This window comes from Falco naumanni, chromosome 11, assembly GCF_017639655.2.
Source record: "Falco naumanni isolate bFalNau1 chromosome 11, bFalNau1.pat, whole genome shotgun sequence".
In the NCBI taxonomy this organism is placed as follows: Eukaryota; Metazoa; Chordata; class Aves; order Falconiformes; family Falconidae; genus Falco; species Falco naumanni.
Window position 1 is genome coordinate 5,352,005 of NC_054064.1, and position 13,438 is coordinate 5,365,442.

The following is a 13,438-nucleotide window of genomic DNA, read 5'->3' on the forward strand; positions in this document are numbered from 1 at the left end:
TTTCTTTAGTAATGGTATTTTTACCAACGCGTTATTTGGAGTTCTTCCAGTAGCAGCAGCAGACGACGCATGTCCATTTTTTGTCTGCTTCAAAATGTTACTGATGTGCTCTGCTAACAAGATGGAAAACCTTTTTTAGAGAGATTGTCTTCTGATCAGAAGCCATTTGCTTTGAATGTGCTGCTAAAGGACAGCATTGAAATGGGCTTTGAAACGGCAGGCTTTAAATGCCTGTTTGTAAAGAAAACCAACAAAATCCCAATCAGACTCATACCAGGAATTCCCCCACTCCCAATCGGTCTGTTTAGCATGTGCTTTGTTTTCCCTCATTTATAACTTGGGTTTACCAAAATATCTCCTGGTTCAGGTGGGATCGTGTCAGGGATTGCTGCTGTTCACGGACCCAGTGTATTTACTGCCCCTTCCAAAGCTAACAGTACCTCCGTGTCTCTCCCACTGGTGGTCTTTTTGGTAGGTTGGGATTTTTTTAAGGCCCTTGGTCTACTCTTGTCTCCCTGTACTCCTGAGGGTTAGCCCGTAGCATTCAGAATAGGCTTTATGCCTTTTTTGATCTGGACATCTCATCTACCAGAACTTGTGATCGTTAACAAAATTATTCCTCAGATTTCTGGCACTATTGTGTCAATACTACAAAAAGTCTCAGTTACTACAATTGGAAAAATTCCTTCTTGATTCTTACTTATAGGTAAGTAGTCGGATATTAGTTTATGCAATATGAATCCGAGCCCTGTGATGAATCGGGAGCAGACAGATGCAGTTACATGCTTGCTCTCTCCCAGTTACAAACAAAACCCCCCACCTATCCCAGGTGACACCAGGCTTACAAAACCCACAGCCAAAGTGCTCTTTGGTGAATCAAAAACCTACTGATTCCTTGGGGGAATGGGATGGGCATGGACTATCACCATTATTCCCTCCTTTGTATCAAGTACCACTTCTGAATAGTAAGAATACTATTTTCCCTAAAGGAACTTTTATATTTAATTGGTATTTGGGGTTGCTTTACTGTTCATAGCAAGTATTATTTCAGACTTGACCTTTGGGTCTTTAGGTTGAGCGTAGTGTAGTTCAACATCTGTGGGTGTTCTCTTCCTTGCTGGATGTTTGAGTCGTACAGTCAGAATGTTTTCTGGAGCTTGTTTGATAGGATAGGGTTTAAGTAATTACTTGAATACTTTTTTTTTTTTATATTGCTTCCTACTGGGAAGAGTAAAGCACTGTTCCAGGATTTGATGAATGTAGCACAATTAGTAATAATGTGGATATTGTCCTCTTGATGCTATTGTAGAATGGTTTTGTTTTATTACAGAGTAGAAGTATTCCACTGGGGTATGAACCTAAGTTTAACTTTGCTTTAGCTTCCTAATGCTGGTTTCCATATTTTAAATGTAGATTACTTCCTAGGAGAAGACATTAAAAATATCATGATGTGACTCTGTTCTCATGGAAACTGCATTTAGAGTTCTCTGCCTAGAAGTTATCTATCCTAGTGGATATGCAGGTTAAATGAGTCATTTGCAGTTGTTCTAAATAAATCACTTCATTCTTTTTCTTTCTTTTTCTTTTCAGGGTTCTAATTATGATGATGGGGGAAAAAAAACAAACCCTTGAATTTACAATGTCTTGTCTTAGCCTTGGAAGAAGGCTTTTTCTTTTCATTATTGTTAAGAATGGCTACCTGGCCATATAGGTTTTTTTTCTGCTTGCAACCTGAGTAGGGCAGGTATGCATTATAAGGACTTCACTATTTCACAAGCCAAAGGCTGGTGTTCCCATTACAGCTATTGCTGACTGTTATCCGTTCTCTCTCTTTTTTTTTTTTTCCTATATATCCTACATGCCCACCAAATATTACTTGATTTACTTCAGAAGCGCTATATGTTGCAGTTTCATTTGTATAGCAATGCATGCCTCATTTGCACTTTACCTGGTTTCTGTGTACTCTTTGTGTGTGCATACACACAGTTCAGTGGGTTGTCTTATGAGTATATGAATAAAGTTGTTCATAAGAAAGAAGGCATTTTTTTTCAATATTCTTGTTCTTTTTGTCTTAATGAAAGGCCAAACATGATTCCTGCCCTTCACAATAATGATTTAAAATAATTATTATACTAGTGTTAGGCATAGTCTCTTTCAAATATGCAGCAACTGCATATAGAAAGCTGTGATCCTATGTTCCCTAAGTAACGTTACTAGTTTTTAATATTATTTTTCTCATTTTAGCTTTATTTTTCTTCTGAACAGCTATATAAAAAAACTAAGATCTCTGCGAAGATTGTGCAATAGCTACTTGGGGATCTTTCAGGTCAACCTCATTTTTTTTAAAAAAAATATTAACATTGTAATAGATATTTCTGGCAACCCAGTCATCTAAGGTTCCTTGCTTTAGAGATAATAATTCTAAAATATAATTAATATTAATGATTTCTTGTCAAAACCTAGGATGTAAAGTACGCTCCTTGATAAGAAGTTTTCTGTTAAATTCAGAACATAATTTTAAAAGATCTATAATGAGGAAATTCTTACATTTTGTGGAAAGGGTTCACATAAAGTGGATGTAAGTTTCAGTTTCTATCAATAAGCAGAAATGTTCACTATTACTGTTTAATTTTAAGTAGAACTTTGTAACAAGGTGCAGAGCACAATTGGTTGAACTAATTTTTCTCCTTTTTGGAGTGTTAAGAGTAAGTGAGAACATGTACAGAAGTGATGGTTTGTATAGTGCATTATTCAAAAAAGACAAAGCTGCACAGAATGTTTTTATCATAACGTCATTCTATGGCAGGATGAAATGGCTGGCTGCATGTGTGAGCCAGAGGATTGGAGAAAATTGCTTTCCAGCAGAAGCATTTGCCAGGAGAATGTAATCCTAGAAACAAAGGAGAAGGGGGAGAAAAGGTTGGCTTCTTTTAGCAGCAGTGCATACTTAGACCATATATGAAATGACAACCTTCCATTTGCTCTAATATTTCTATTCCTTTTTTTTTTTTTTAAACTATAATATAGTATTTTAGGAGAATACTAGATATAACTCCATTTGAGTTGCTTCTTGAATCAGAATAATGTTGGAAGGGTAAGGATCACTCTAAGTGGGAGCAATTCTGTTTAAAAACAGAAAATAGACTTTAAACCAATTGTATCCGAGTTGAACATTATTTTTAACCCCCCTGAAGTTTTATGTGATCCCAGGTGTCTGGTTACTGGCTCTTATTCCAATCCATAAATTGCCTGCAGAGCAAACTCGGAATGTTTAGCAGATGTCCTGAAACAGCTAATTCATGATAGGTAAAAGATAACATGCTTACCCAGTCTCCAAAAAGAAGTTTCTGAGCATGAGTTATAGATTGTCTCTAGAACACTCTCAGATGACTTCCAGGAATACAGTGTTACTTGGATTTGTGTTTTTATTTACTTGCAACAATACATTTCTTGATGGGTTAGATACTACTTTTCTGACAGCTAGGAACTGAATAGGGATGCAGTTGACAGCATAGTGGATACTGATCCATGAACAGTGGACTTAAACCGAGAAAATTCCTATTGAAATGTGTTTGGTGTTTAGTTATTGGCCTTTAATAATAAGAGATTATATACAAATACGAATCTGTAGAAGTAAGAAAGAAGAGCAAAAGAGAAAAAAATAACAAACTCAAGAGGGTAGTACTTTATCTCTGTGTTCTCTCTAGCCATATTAACTCTAAGAAAAAGAGATATTATACAGTAGAAAAATTAACATGAGGTATGGAAACTCAGTGTGGAGATGGTGAAGTCTGACAATGAGAATAGAAATGAAAGGACAGAGGACCCTGAAAGCTTCAAAGAAATCTGTGTGACGTTTTGGATGGCACAAAAAGATGATGTGTACAGTAGATAAGGAGTGGGCAATACTAAATGATTGGAGATGATCAGCCAGACTAAATTAGGATATTGTGTCAAATGTTGTGGGTGGTAGAGCCTGTTTTTGGGATTCAGAAAAGCAAAGGAGTAGAGGTGGTGGTGTTTTAGGAGTCAGAACTATTGAGAGTATTTTGTGATAAAATAGGGGTTTACGATGAGGGATAGTGTGAAAAAATGAGGATGACTGAGTGAGAACAACAACATTAGTAGTGTAGAAATAGTCCACTCTGCCTTTTTATCCAAATTAAAAATAGCTTGTTGGAATTCATAGGAGCTGTTTGTTATCGTAATCCAATACAGAGTAACCTTGGTGGGTCCTAAACAAGATCAATTAAATCTGCATTGGAGTCTTTTTGCTATATCCATAAAAATGAACTAAAACTTTATAAACCCTAAATTCATTAGGTTATTTGGCTAGTGGCTGTCTTCAGACAAGAGCTCTTTGCTGCAGTTCTATTAAGAGATGAGTTGGAAAATACAAGCGCATCTGAAGAACGCCAGAAAAAATGTGATCCCTTCCTTAGTACATGAAAAAATCCTGAGTGCAGAAGACTCTGGTTCTTTTAATATGCTCTGAATGGTGACAATTCTTGTTGATAGCTACAGTTGTATTTAAATTTGTTCAGGCAAGTATGGCCTTTCTGTTAAAAGGCAAGTATTTGAAATTGAATTTGAAGCACTTTTATGGGTTACAGAAGTATTTAATGAAATTGCAGGGTTGTATATGAAATGGAATAACAGGGACTTTTAAGGTTATTTCTGTTCCAGATGTGTGAGGAGAGGGAAGTACAGGGAAGGTCGCTTGCCTGTGGCTCTGGTTCTTTGCTGTCCTCTAACCTAGATTACTATTGGAGTTCACTTGTAAACTAGGTTTGCAGGCTAGGCCCCTAAGAAATGTGTGACTTGCTCCAAGTATTATATTCCCCTCTTCCTCAGACACACCTGCAAGGTGCACCTGGGAGCACATTGTAGGTAGGGATTCTTTCTTTTATAAAATCTGTTGCTCATGCTGACTTTGTGAAGTTCAAGGCAAAATATAATTCCATAATTCTGGCTGGCAGTTCATGAATGCTGCAGGGAAATCTGTTGATGGTTTTGGTTTATTCTTGCAGAATTATGGGAAAAATTACTTTCAGATTAAGGGAGCTTTCAGTTCCTTGGGTACATAGGTGAAATCTGTTTCTTGGATTTCAATCCTTTTTTTAATAACTTACATAAAATCACTTCAAGATTGTGGTACAATGTAGACAATTTTCAGTAATAAATGAGTATGAATTGGTGTTTGCATCTTGTCTGGAAGCAATTACAGATTATTTCAAATGTTTTGGATGCTTTATTTTTAGTAGTGATTACCTTTTCCTTGTCTGCCTATAAACAGTATGGGGTATTTTTGAAAGTAATTTGAAAAAGAATTTGCAATTCTGTCAGCTTATTAGGAATTAGAACTTACTATTGCTAGAGGATCTTCTCAGGTTTGCCATGAGCGCTGTGTTGTGTGGCCCCATGCTAGCACTACTATGCTCATAGCATTTCACATTTCATATAATAAAAAAAATTCTTATTTAACCACTTTGTATAGCCACATTATATAGAGATGATTAAAAAGACTTTTCTCAACAGACAGTTCCCCCTGACTTTTTACTAGTCATTGTTAACTTCAGAGTGAGAATCTTGTGGTTTTAGTTTTGGTCATTAGCTTTCGAGTATTTTGTTAAGTCTGAGTATTTTATAATCAGTGCCTTGCATACTACCTTGGCACTTTAAGTAAAAGCTAGGCAATATATATTTTTAATGTGTTTTATAATGGTGATATTTTTATTTGAGTATATCAAATACGGCAGTAGGTACTACTCTACAAATTTGTAGATCAGTAATACAGAGTAAAGAATTGCATTACTTTAGAATTGCGACATCTCAAATTTCATTTTCTTGTGTGTTCTCAAAGATGTCAGTTTTCAGGCAGCACAGTACATGTGGAAGATGTTTATATTTACAAGAATACCTCTACTGTGCAGCTTTTAGTTGGCTTTGTCATCTGTGTGGGAGAAAAACTACTGAACTGAAGTGATGATTTTTCTTCACTCTCTTATTCAGCTTTAAGCATTTGTACATCAAATTTAGATATGTCATGGTGCCTCACTTGTATGTTCACTACACGAAGGTAGAGCATTTGCGCATGTTTCTACACTCAGATTTAGATGCACGGTTAAGGTTTATTTTGTCTGACTTTCTTTAATGATTCTTGTCTAATATGACAATAATGAAGGGCCAGTGTAGAAACTATATGACTCAGAACTAAGATACGTTTTTAAATGCAGAATATTTTTTGTTGTATTAAAAAGAAAAAAGCAGTTTGGCTGGCCATTTCACACAACCAACAGGTTTGTTTCGAAGTGGATATATGGATCCTTTGAGAGATTTTGCACAGACTTCTTTATAACATGTGAAACCCGTTACTGTATACAGTGAGTGAAAGAGACGTCATCTAATCCCATGCTTTCAGAGGTTATCAAATGTAGGGGGTTTGGGGAACCAGATTTTCAGTTACACAGAGAAGCAATTAAATTTGCAGACTGTTTGCAAGATAATCAGAATTTTTGAGATTTGTCAGCATTAGCTTTTGCTTGAGTGATTTGAAGTGAAAAATGTGTACTTACAATACAAAAAAAAGAGAATTAAGAATAAAAATACTATTTTTTGTTATTACTTATAGCTTTTAGTGAAGACCTGGGATATCTTTGTCAGTTTTACTCTCTTTATATGTACTTCAGTAGCTGCCAAATTATTTTTTCTTCAAATTAATGATGTAACTTACCTATAAACAGAAGGTTCTTGTAAGCAGAATTCAATGCAAATCATCTTTGTTCCTATTCATAAATCCATATTTTTCTGCTCCTGATTATTGCTTTTCCATCTAAATTAGAAAATCTACTGAGGATTGTGGTTTCATAAATATATCATTTGGAAGGCACTTTGAAATCTTTTTGTGTTCATTAAAATATTTTGTAATGCATTGAAAAGTTGGACCTTTCTGAAAATCTACCTAATTTAATACTAGAATGAATTTAATGACTTAAACTTTGTTTCACTCTTGTCTTTCCTGGCAAAGCTATGGTTCATGCTCTATAATTTCCTGTTACCCTATAAATGGAAATCAGCTTTTTTTTGTGGCCTTTCTCACGATCCTCTTTCATCTAGTATGTATGGAATGATTCCATGTCAGTAACGTCTATATCTTGTTGCCCTGATAATATGCTGCCAACTTGAGCTCCCCCTTCATTTTTTTGTTCTTCTCCTACATAAAAATCAAACTTCTCATTGTTGAAGTATTCAGATTCTATTCCCACCTATCTTCATGACCTAATTTCCTTCTCCTTCAGGCTGCTCCAACTATATTATTTTTCAGTTCCACCTACTCCTTATTTCACATGTAACAGCTTCTCAATTAAAGCTCATTAAAAATGCTTTTTTTCTTCTTCACATCAGTGCTCAAAATCCCACCTGTTCATTTTTATCTGCTATATTAATGCATTTCTACTCATTTTAGGATGTACTTCACTTATTTACTTTCATGCTTGGACTCTCTGAAACAACAGTATAGTTTTCTGCCTTATTTGCCTTTTTTATTAACTGACAAATGAGTTTGACTTCAAAGGTCCTGTCATATTCCAGGTGATGTAGTAGATTTCTTTAAGGAAAACTATATAATTGGTGTTAAATGTAGATGAGATGAGAATTGTTTAAAGGAAAATTTTTGAAGTAGGATGCAAAAAAGGGCCCATTCAAAAATAAAAACAACCTCTTTTTCACTGTAAAAATGGGAAGATTAAAAACATTCAAGCTATTCAATATGTCAATGTTTGTTGACATGAGTAAGAGTTCTTAACTGGAATCTATTTCCTCAGGCCAAAAGAGGAAAATACCAATAAACATAGTCGTTTTGTTTTCATTTGAAAGAGATTGTTAAGTACCTGATCAGAGAGCGGAACATCTGTGCTATTTGACTTTTTTCTGAGTTGGTTTCTCACAGTATTTTGTTGCAGTCTTCACACAACCTTTGTGTCTCTGTGTGTATGGTTGTTTTTTTTCTGTCGGGTATTTGCTTGTGAAAAAGAGTTACTGTGTAAATAATTCTGTTTTGAACACTTCATGCCTCAGTATTTCTACCTCTCATTGGACACCTCTCATCAAGAAAAAATATAGACCAGCTGGAGGAAAAATCAGAAATGAGTGGAAGTCTGGAGTCCTTTGAGCAAAGCAGCAGAGTTTTTTAAAGAAGAAAGAATAAAGACAGAGTTTGGGGGTTTTTTTTTGGAAGTGACATGTGCTAAAATTTTTTAGGAGAAAAAGGTAATTGGTATAAATTTGCCGTAGAAAAAATTACATCTGAACTGAGATACAGTCAGGTAGAGTAAGAGTAATGAAGTCCTTGGAATGAACTGCTTAGGGAGGTAACCGCAGGTTTGTAGGGTTAAGTTAGGCAAGTATCTGCAGGACTATATGATCAGGACCTGTGTTCTCTTTAGCCAAGTTCAAGAGTTTGGATAAGCTAGTGGAGCTGTCTCATAAAGCTCATCTTAATCATTCTGTTGCTACCTGGGGAGATGGTCAAAGCCTCTTGTGGTTTTACAGTGTTCCGAATGCATACAGCCATTTTACTGCGTCTTCTGTGGCACTGCATCAGTTAGAAATACTTTATTATAAAAGCCAAACAAAAACCCCAAACGCATGTTTCCCAACATATTAAGGGTAATTGTTGTCATTCTGAAAGCTTTATTTGTTCTTCACTATTAACAGCCTTTCAGGCTGTTCTGGATCTGACTAAGACCAAAGACTTGCCTCTGCTACATGGAAGGTGGGCCATTTTGGGCAGCATTTTCCAAACTATTGGTTATTGAGAATAATGACCCATAGTTTATTTTGCTAAAGGTGCTGCTAAAGTGCAAAGAGGTCTTTCATATGAACAGTCATGCTTCAGCAAGTTGGGGTCTGTTTTTTAAGGGGGTGGTGGTGTATTTTAAATGGTCAATAGAGTATTATTACATAATATGTTAATGCTGGGCTGCTTAAAATACAACTCTTTGTGCCCAGTCTGCTCATGTAATGAATAATTTATGTAATGGGTGTTTCTACATGGAGTAGACACAAACTTATGTATATCCAGTAGGCTACCAGTCTTCTTTTCAGTTATATTCTTTTTTAGCTTGTTTTTGAATGCCCCTATAGATTTTTGAAAGAGACCACTTTTTACACTTTTATGTTTGTCTGTAGGTATAGTAACAAAACAGCCTGGATCCACAATCTATCATCCAGAGATTCTCCCTCAGCCCGAGTGATATCTGTACAGGCTTCCTTCTCTCATGCAAATGGCAAATGTCCAAAAGAAAAAAAAGCAAATGCCATTGGGCCAGAAGGAAGTTCCAGGCCAGTCTAACCTTGGTCCCTGGGACTGGTTATGGAGCGAATACTCCTGAAAGTAGCTTCTAACCATGTGAAGGACAAACAAAGTCATTGGGAACAGTCAGCATAGATTTATAAATGTCAAATCATTGTGATCAGCCTCATTAATTTCTGTGACAAGGTGGCCAGTACTGTGGGCAAGGGGCATGTGGTGGACACTGTATACCTTGATTTTAGCAGGGACTCCCAACACCATTTCCATAGTGTTCTTACCATTAAATCAATGAGGTAGGGGCAGGGTAAGTGAAAAATAATGCGGTTGGAAGGTTGGCTGGACTGGTGGCGTGCAAGAATCAATCAATGGTGCAAAGTCCAGCTGGCAGCCATCGAGTACTGGTATCTTTCAGGGATCAGTATTGGCACCAATGCTGTCAAATGTCTTGTTTAATCACTTATCTGGTGGGATCAAGTGCACACTCAGCAGGTTTGTGGACAACAGCAAACTGGGGGGAGTGGTCCATAGTGCTGGAGGGCAGGACTCCTACTTGGAGGGATGTGAACAGGCTGGAGAAAGGCATTGGCAGGAACCTCATCAAGTTCAACAACAGCAGGTGCTAAGTCCTGAATCCACAGTATAATAATCCCACGGGACAAGACAGGCTGGACACTAACCAGATAAAAAGTGACTTTTGCTGAAAAGTTCCTGCAGATCCCAGCAAGCAAGAAGTTGAAAATGACTCAGTGGCATACCCTTGCAGCAAAGACGGCCAAGTCCACCCTGGGCTGTTCAGCAGAAGCCCAGCCAGCAGCTCCAGGGAAGTGATCCATCCTCTCTCTTCAGCACCTGTGAGACTGCACTTGGAGTACTGTGTCCAGTTTTTGGCTCCCCAGTATAAGACAGACACTGACACACTGGAGCAAGTCCAGTGGAGGCCACCGAGCTGGCCAGATGGCAGGAGCACGTGATGTACGAGGAGGGGTTAAGGGACTGGGGTCAGTTCGGGCTGGAGAACAAAATACACACAGGAGAATCTTATTGCTGTCTACAACTGCTACACTGGAGGACTTGGAGAAGATGGAGGCAGACTCTTAGAGGTGCACAGTAACAGGCTGAGAGGCAACAGACACAAGCTGAAACCTGGGAAATTCTGGTTAGATCAAAGGATGTTTTTGGTGGCTGAGTTGGTTGGTTTGTTTTTAAACCATGAGCATGGTCAAGTAGGAGAACAGGTTGTCCAGAGAGATTCTGCAGCCTCTTTTCCTGAAGTGTTCAAGACTACTCTTGTGTCATGGTTTAACCCCAGCTAAGCCCCACACGGCCACTCCTTCACTCCCTGCTAGTGGAACGGGGGACACAATTGGAAAAGTAAAAGTGAGAAAACTCGTGGGTTGAGAGAAAGACGGTTTAACAGGTACAGCAAAAGCCATGTGTGCAAGCAAAGCAAAACAAGGAATTCATTCTTCACTTCCCATTGGCAGGCAGGTGTTCGGCTGTCTCCGGGAGAGCCGAGCTCCGTCATGCGTAACAGCTACTTGGGAACACAAACACCATGGCTCTGAACATTCCCCCCACCCGACCTCCTTCTTTCCCTAGCTTTTTATGCTGAGCATCACGTCCTGTCATCTGGAATATCCCTTTGGTCAGTTGGCGTCAGCTATTCTAGCAGTGCCCCCTCCCAGCTTCCTATGCCCCCCCCCAGCCTACACTTGCTCAGGGGGTGTGTGAGAGGCAGAAAAGGCCTTGGCGCTGTTTAAGCACTGCCCAGCAATAATGAAAACCACCCTGTGTTATCGGTGCTGCTTCCAGCACAAATCTGAAACACAGGCCTACACTGGATGCTGTGAAGAAAATTAACTACCCCAGCCAAAACCAGCACACCTCCCAAGCAGATCCCTGAGCGCCCTGATCTAGAGGTGCTTGGAGTAGGAGATAGGACTAGATCTCCAGAGGTCTGTTTGAGCCCAGACTATTCTATGATTCTAGGCTGATGTCACACAGAGGGATGCTTTCAGGCTTGTTTTAAACGGAGACTGAATTCAGGGAGGTTCATGAGGCATCCACAGAGTGAGCTTTTTGTGGATCCCATTGCAATTCACGCTGAACAAGTAAACAAAAAACCTGAGACACTTACTGTTACCTGTAAGTATTCTTAAAGACTGTGTACGCACATTTACAACCCAGGTTTGCTCCCTTGAGACATCTCCCATCCTCCTCTCATTCTGATGAGGCCCGAAGTTGTATCGTGCAGTTGGTAGGCTCTGAGAGGTCAGGGTAAATAAAGGAGGAAGACAGAAGTACACAGTACATAGAGGAAGGGATCTGTGGCATTCCCAGCAGAATAAAGCTGGATAAAATCATGCTCTGGCTAATGCTGCTGGCTTATAGATGCTTTAGAACGTGGAAAAAAGTGTATAAAAGTACACCTCGGAGAAGAACATCTACAGTTAAATATCCCCTCCCATAGTCTCTTTTTTTTTTTTTTTCTCTCCTCTTAATTTATAACTAAGTGCTTACAGTTTAGAATATGTAAATAGTCTTTAGAATGCAAACAAAGTAGAGATTTTTAAAGCTGTTTATTCTTTCTCCTTTGCCCTGTTCTATTTTGAAGTTTGACGTTGGTGTCTTTTGAAAGGGAGCATATGGCATTTCTAATTAGGGCCTGTGGTTTTCTGACATATAACTGAATAATACATTCCAAATGCTCTTAAGCCTTCCAGATGAAAGAATTTTCAGGGTTGAAGCACTGTAGCTTTGTGATATATCTTACTGGAGCATGTATGCTATGTAACACTGATCTCCTTAAGAACTTCGAAGAATTTTGCATAGAATACTGCTGGAGTGAGAAAACGAGTTTGTTTCTTTTGTCTGATGTTAGGATTCCTTGGCAAGCTCAGGTTTGGCTCATATAACAACTAGCGTGCTTTGTTTCTGAAAGTATTCAGTGTAGCTTCTTTTTTTAAACATTTCAATCTGGTTGGGTATTTTGTTCATCTTTATCAGATTTTGTTTCAGGCTGCAAGATTAGTTTGTGTGTATTTTCACCAGTAGCTCTTGCAGAGATGCACTGTAGTTCTTTAGTCTCGCCAAAATAATTCATATCTCTCCTTTCAGAATTTTATGCCAGACTGTCTTCCTTTACCTTGAATATGTGAAACTTTTGTGCCATTGTGGTTTATGATAAATTTCTGGTGTGAGCCAGGTTTCTTGAGATTCTTTGTATGTACTAGTATCATTAACCTGTACCTTGTATCTCTGAATGGCCAAGGTGCTCAATCTAAAGAAGGTTTCCTCAGAAATATTTTCCCTTTGTTTCCATAGGAAATAGAAGGGATGCATTTATAACTGATCTCTTTGATCTAGTTAGGCAAATCAGCAGAGAGAATTTTAAAAATGTAATGCATTTAATTGCTTTAGTTCTTGCCAGGCCTGGGTGGTAAGTGAGATTTACCTTTATGGTATTTTTGGTAATGTTAAAATGAAAGGAAAGTTGAGTCTTCAAACATATTTCATCCACTGGAACTTAATGGGTACCTTTGGTTACTGGAAAACCTTTTATAGTAATATCAAATTTCAGTGAAAATGATAAATTTGGGATTTTTAGGTCTTCATATTTCCATCTTTAGATCTAGTGAATGATCTAATATACAAAAGTTTGAGAAACCTTAAAATGAAGTTTCCTGTAGATTTATGATGAAGGTGGATGTTTGTTGTTTTTGTTTTTTTCTCAATTCTAAGGGAAAGCAAATGCATGTTGGTCTTGTATTTTGGAGCCTGTAGAGCTGTGTGAACGGATTCCAAGTAAAAGAATTTCACTAACCTAATGTTCTGTTCGAAATATAAAGAGACTTCTGATATGCTTCTCTCAGGGCAGTATTTTTGCTGTTAGTTGTCCTTGAAATAAAGTATATGCTATCTTTGTCCTCACAGTTCATTGTCAAATTTAAGCACTAAGGGTATTTTTATTAATGACTTGTATTTGATGGTTGCTGAGACTATAAATTAGAAATACGTAATTGAAGTGACAGTGACAAGGATGAAGACTTAAGAGAATAATTGTACAAGTACCGAAGATCCTCCTCTACCTGAACTACTGCTTTTTGTCTATGTAAAGTTGGAGGT

The 13,438-nt window shown here is 37.8% G+C and overlaps 1 protein-coding gene across 6 annotated transcripts in view; it reads left to right on the forward strand.

The window, feature by feature from the left end:
• RABGAP1L (RAB GTPase activating protein 1 like) overlaps positions 1–13,438 on the forward strand; it is a 270,618-nt gene that overhangs the window by 60,198 nt on the left and 196,982 nt on the right. The window lies entirely within an intron of this gene.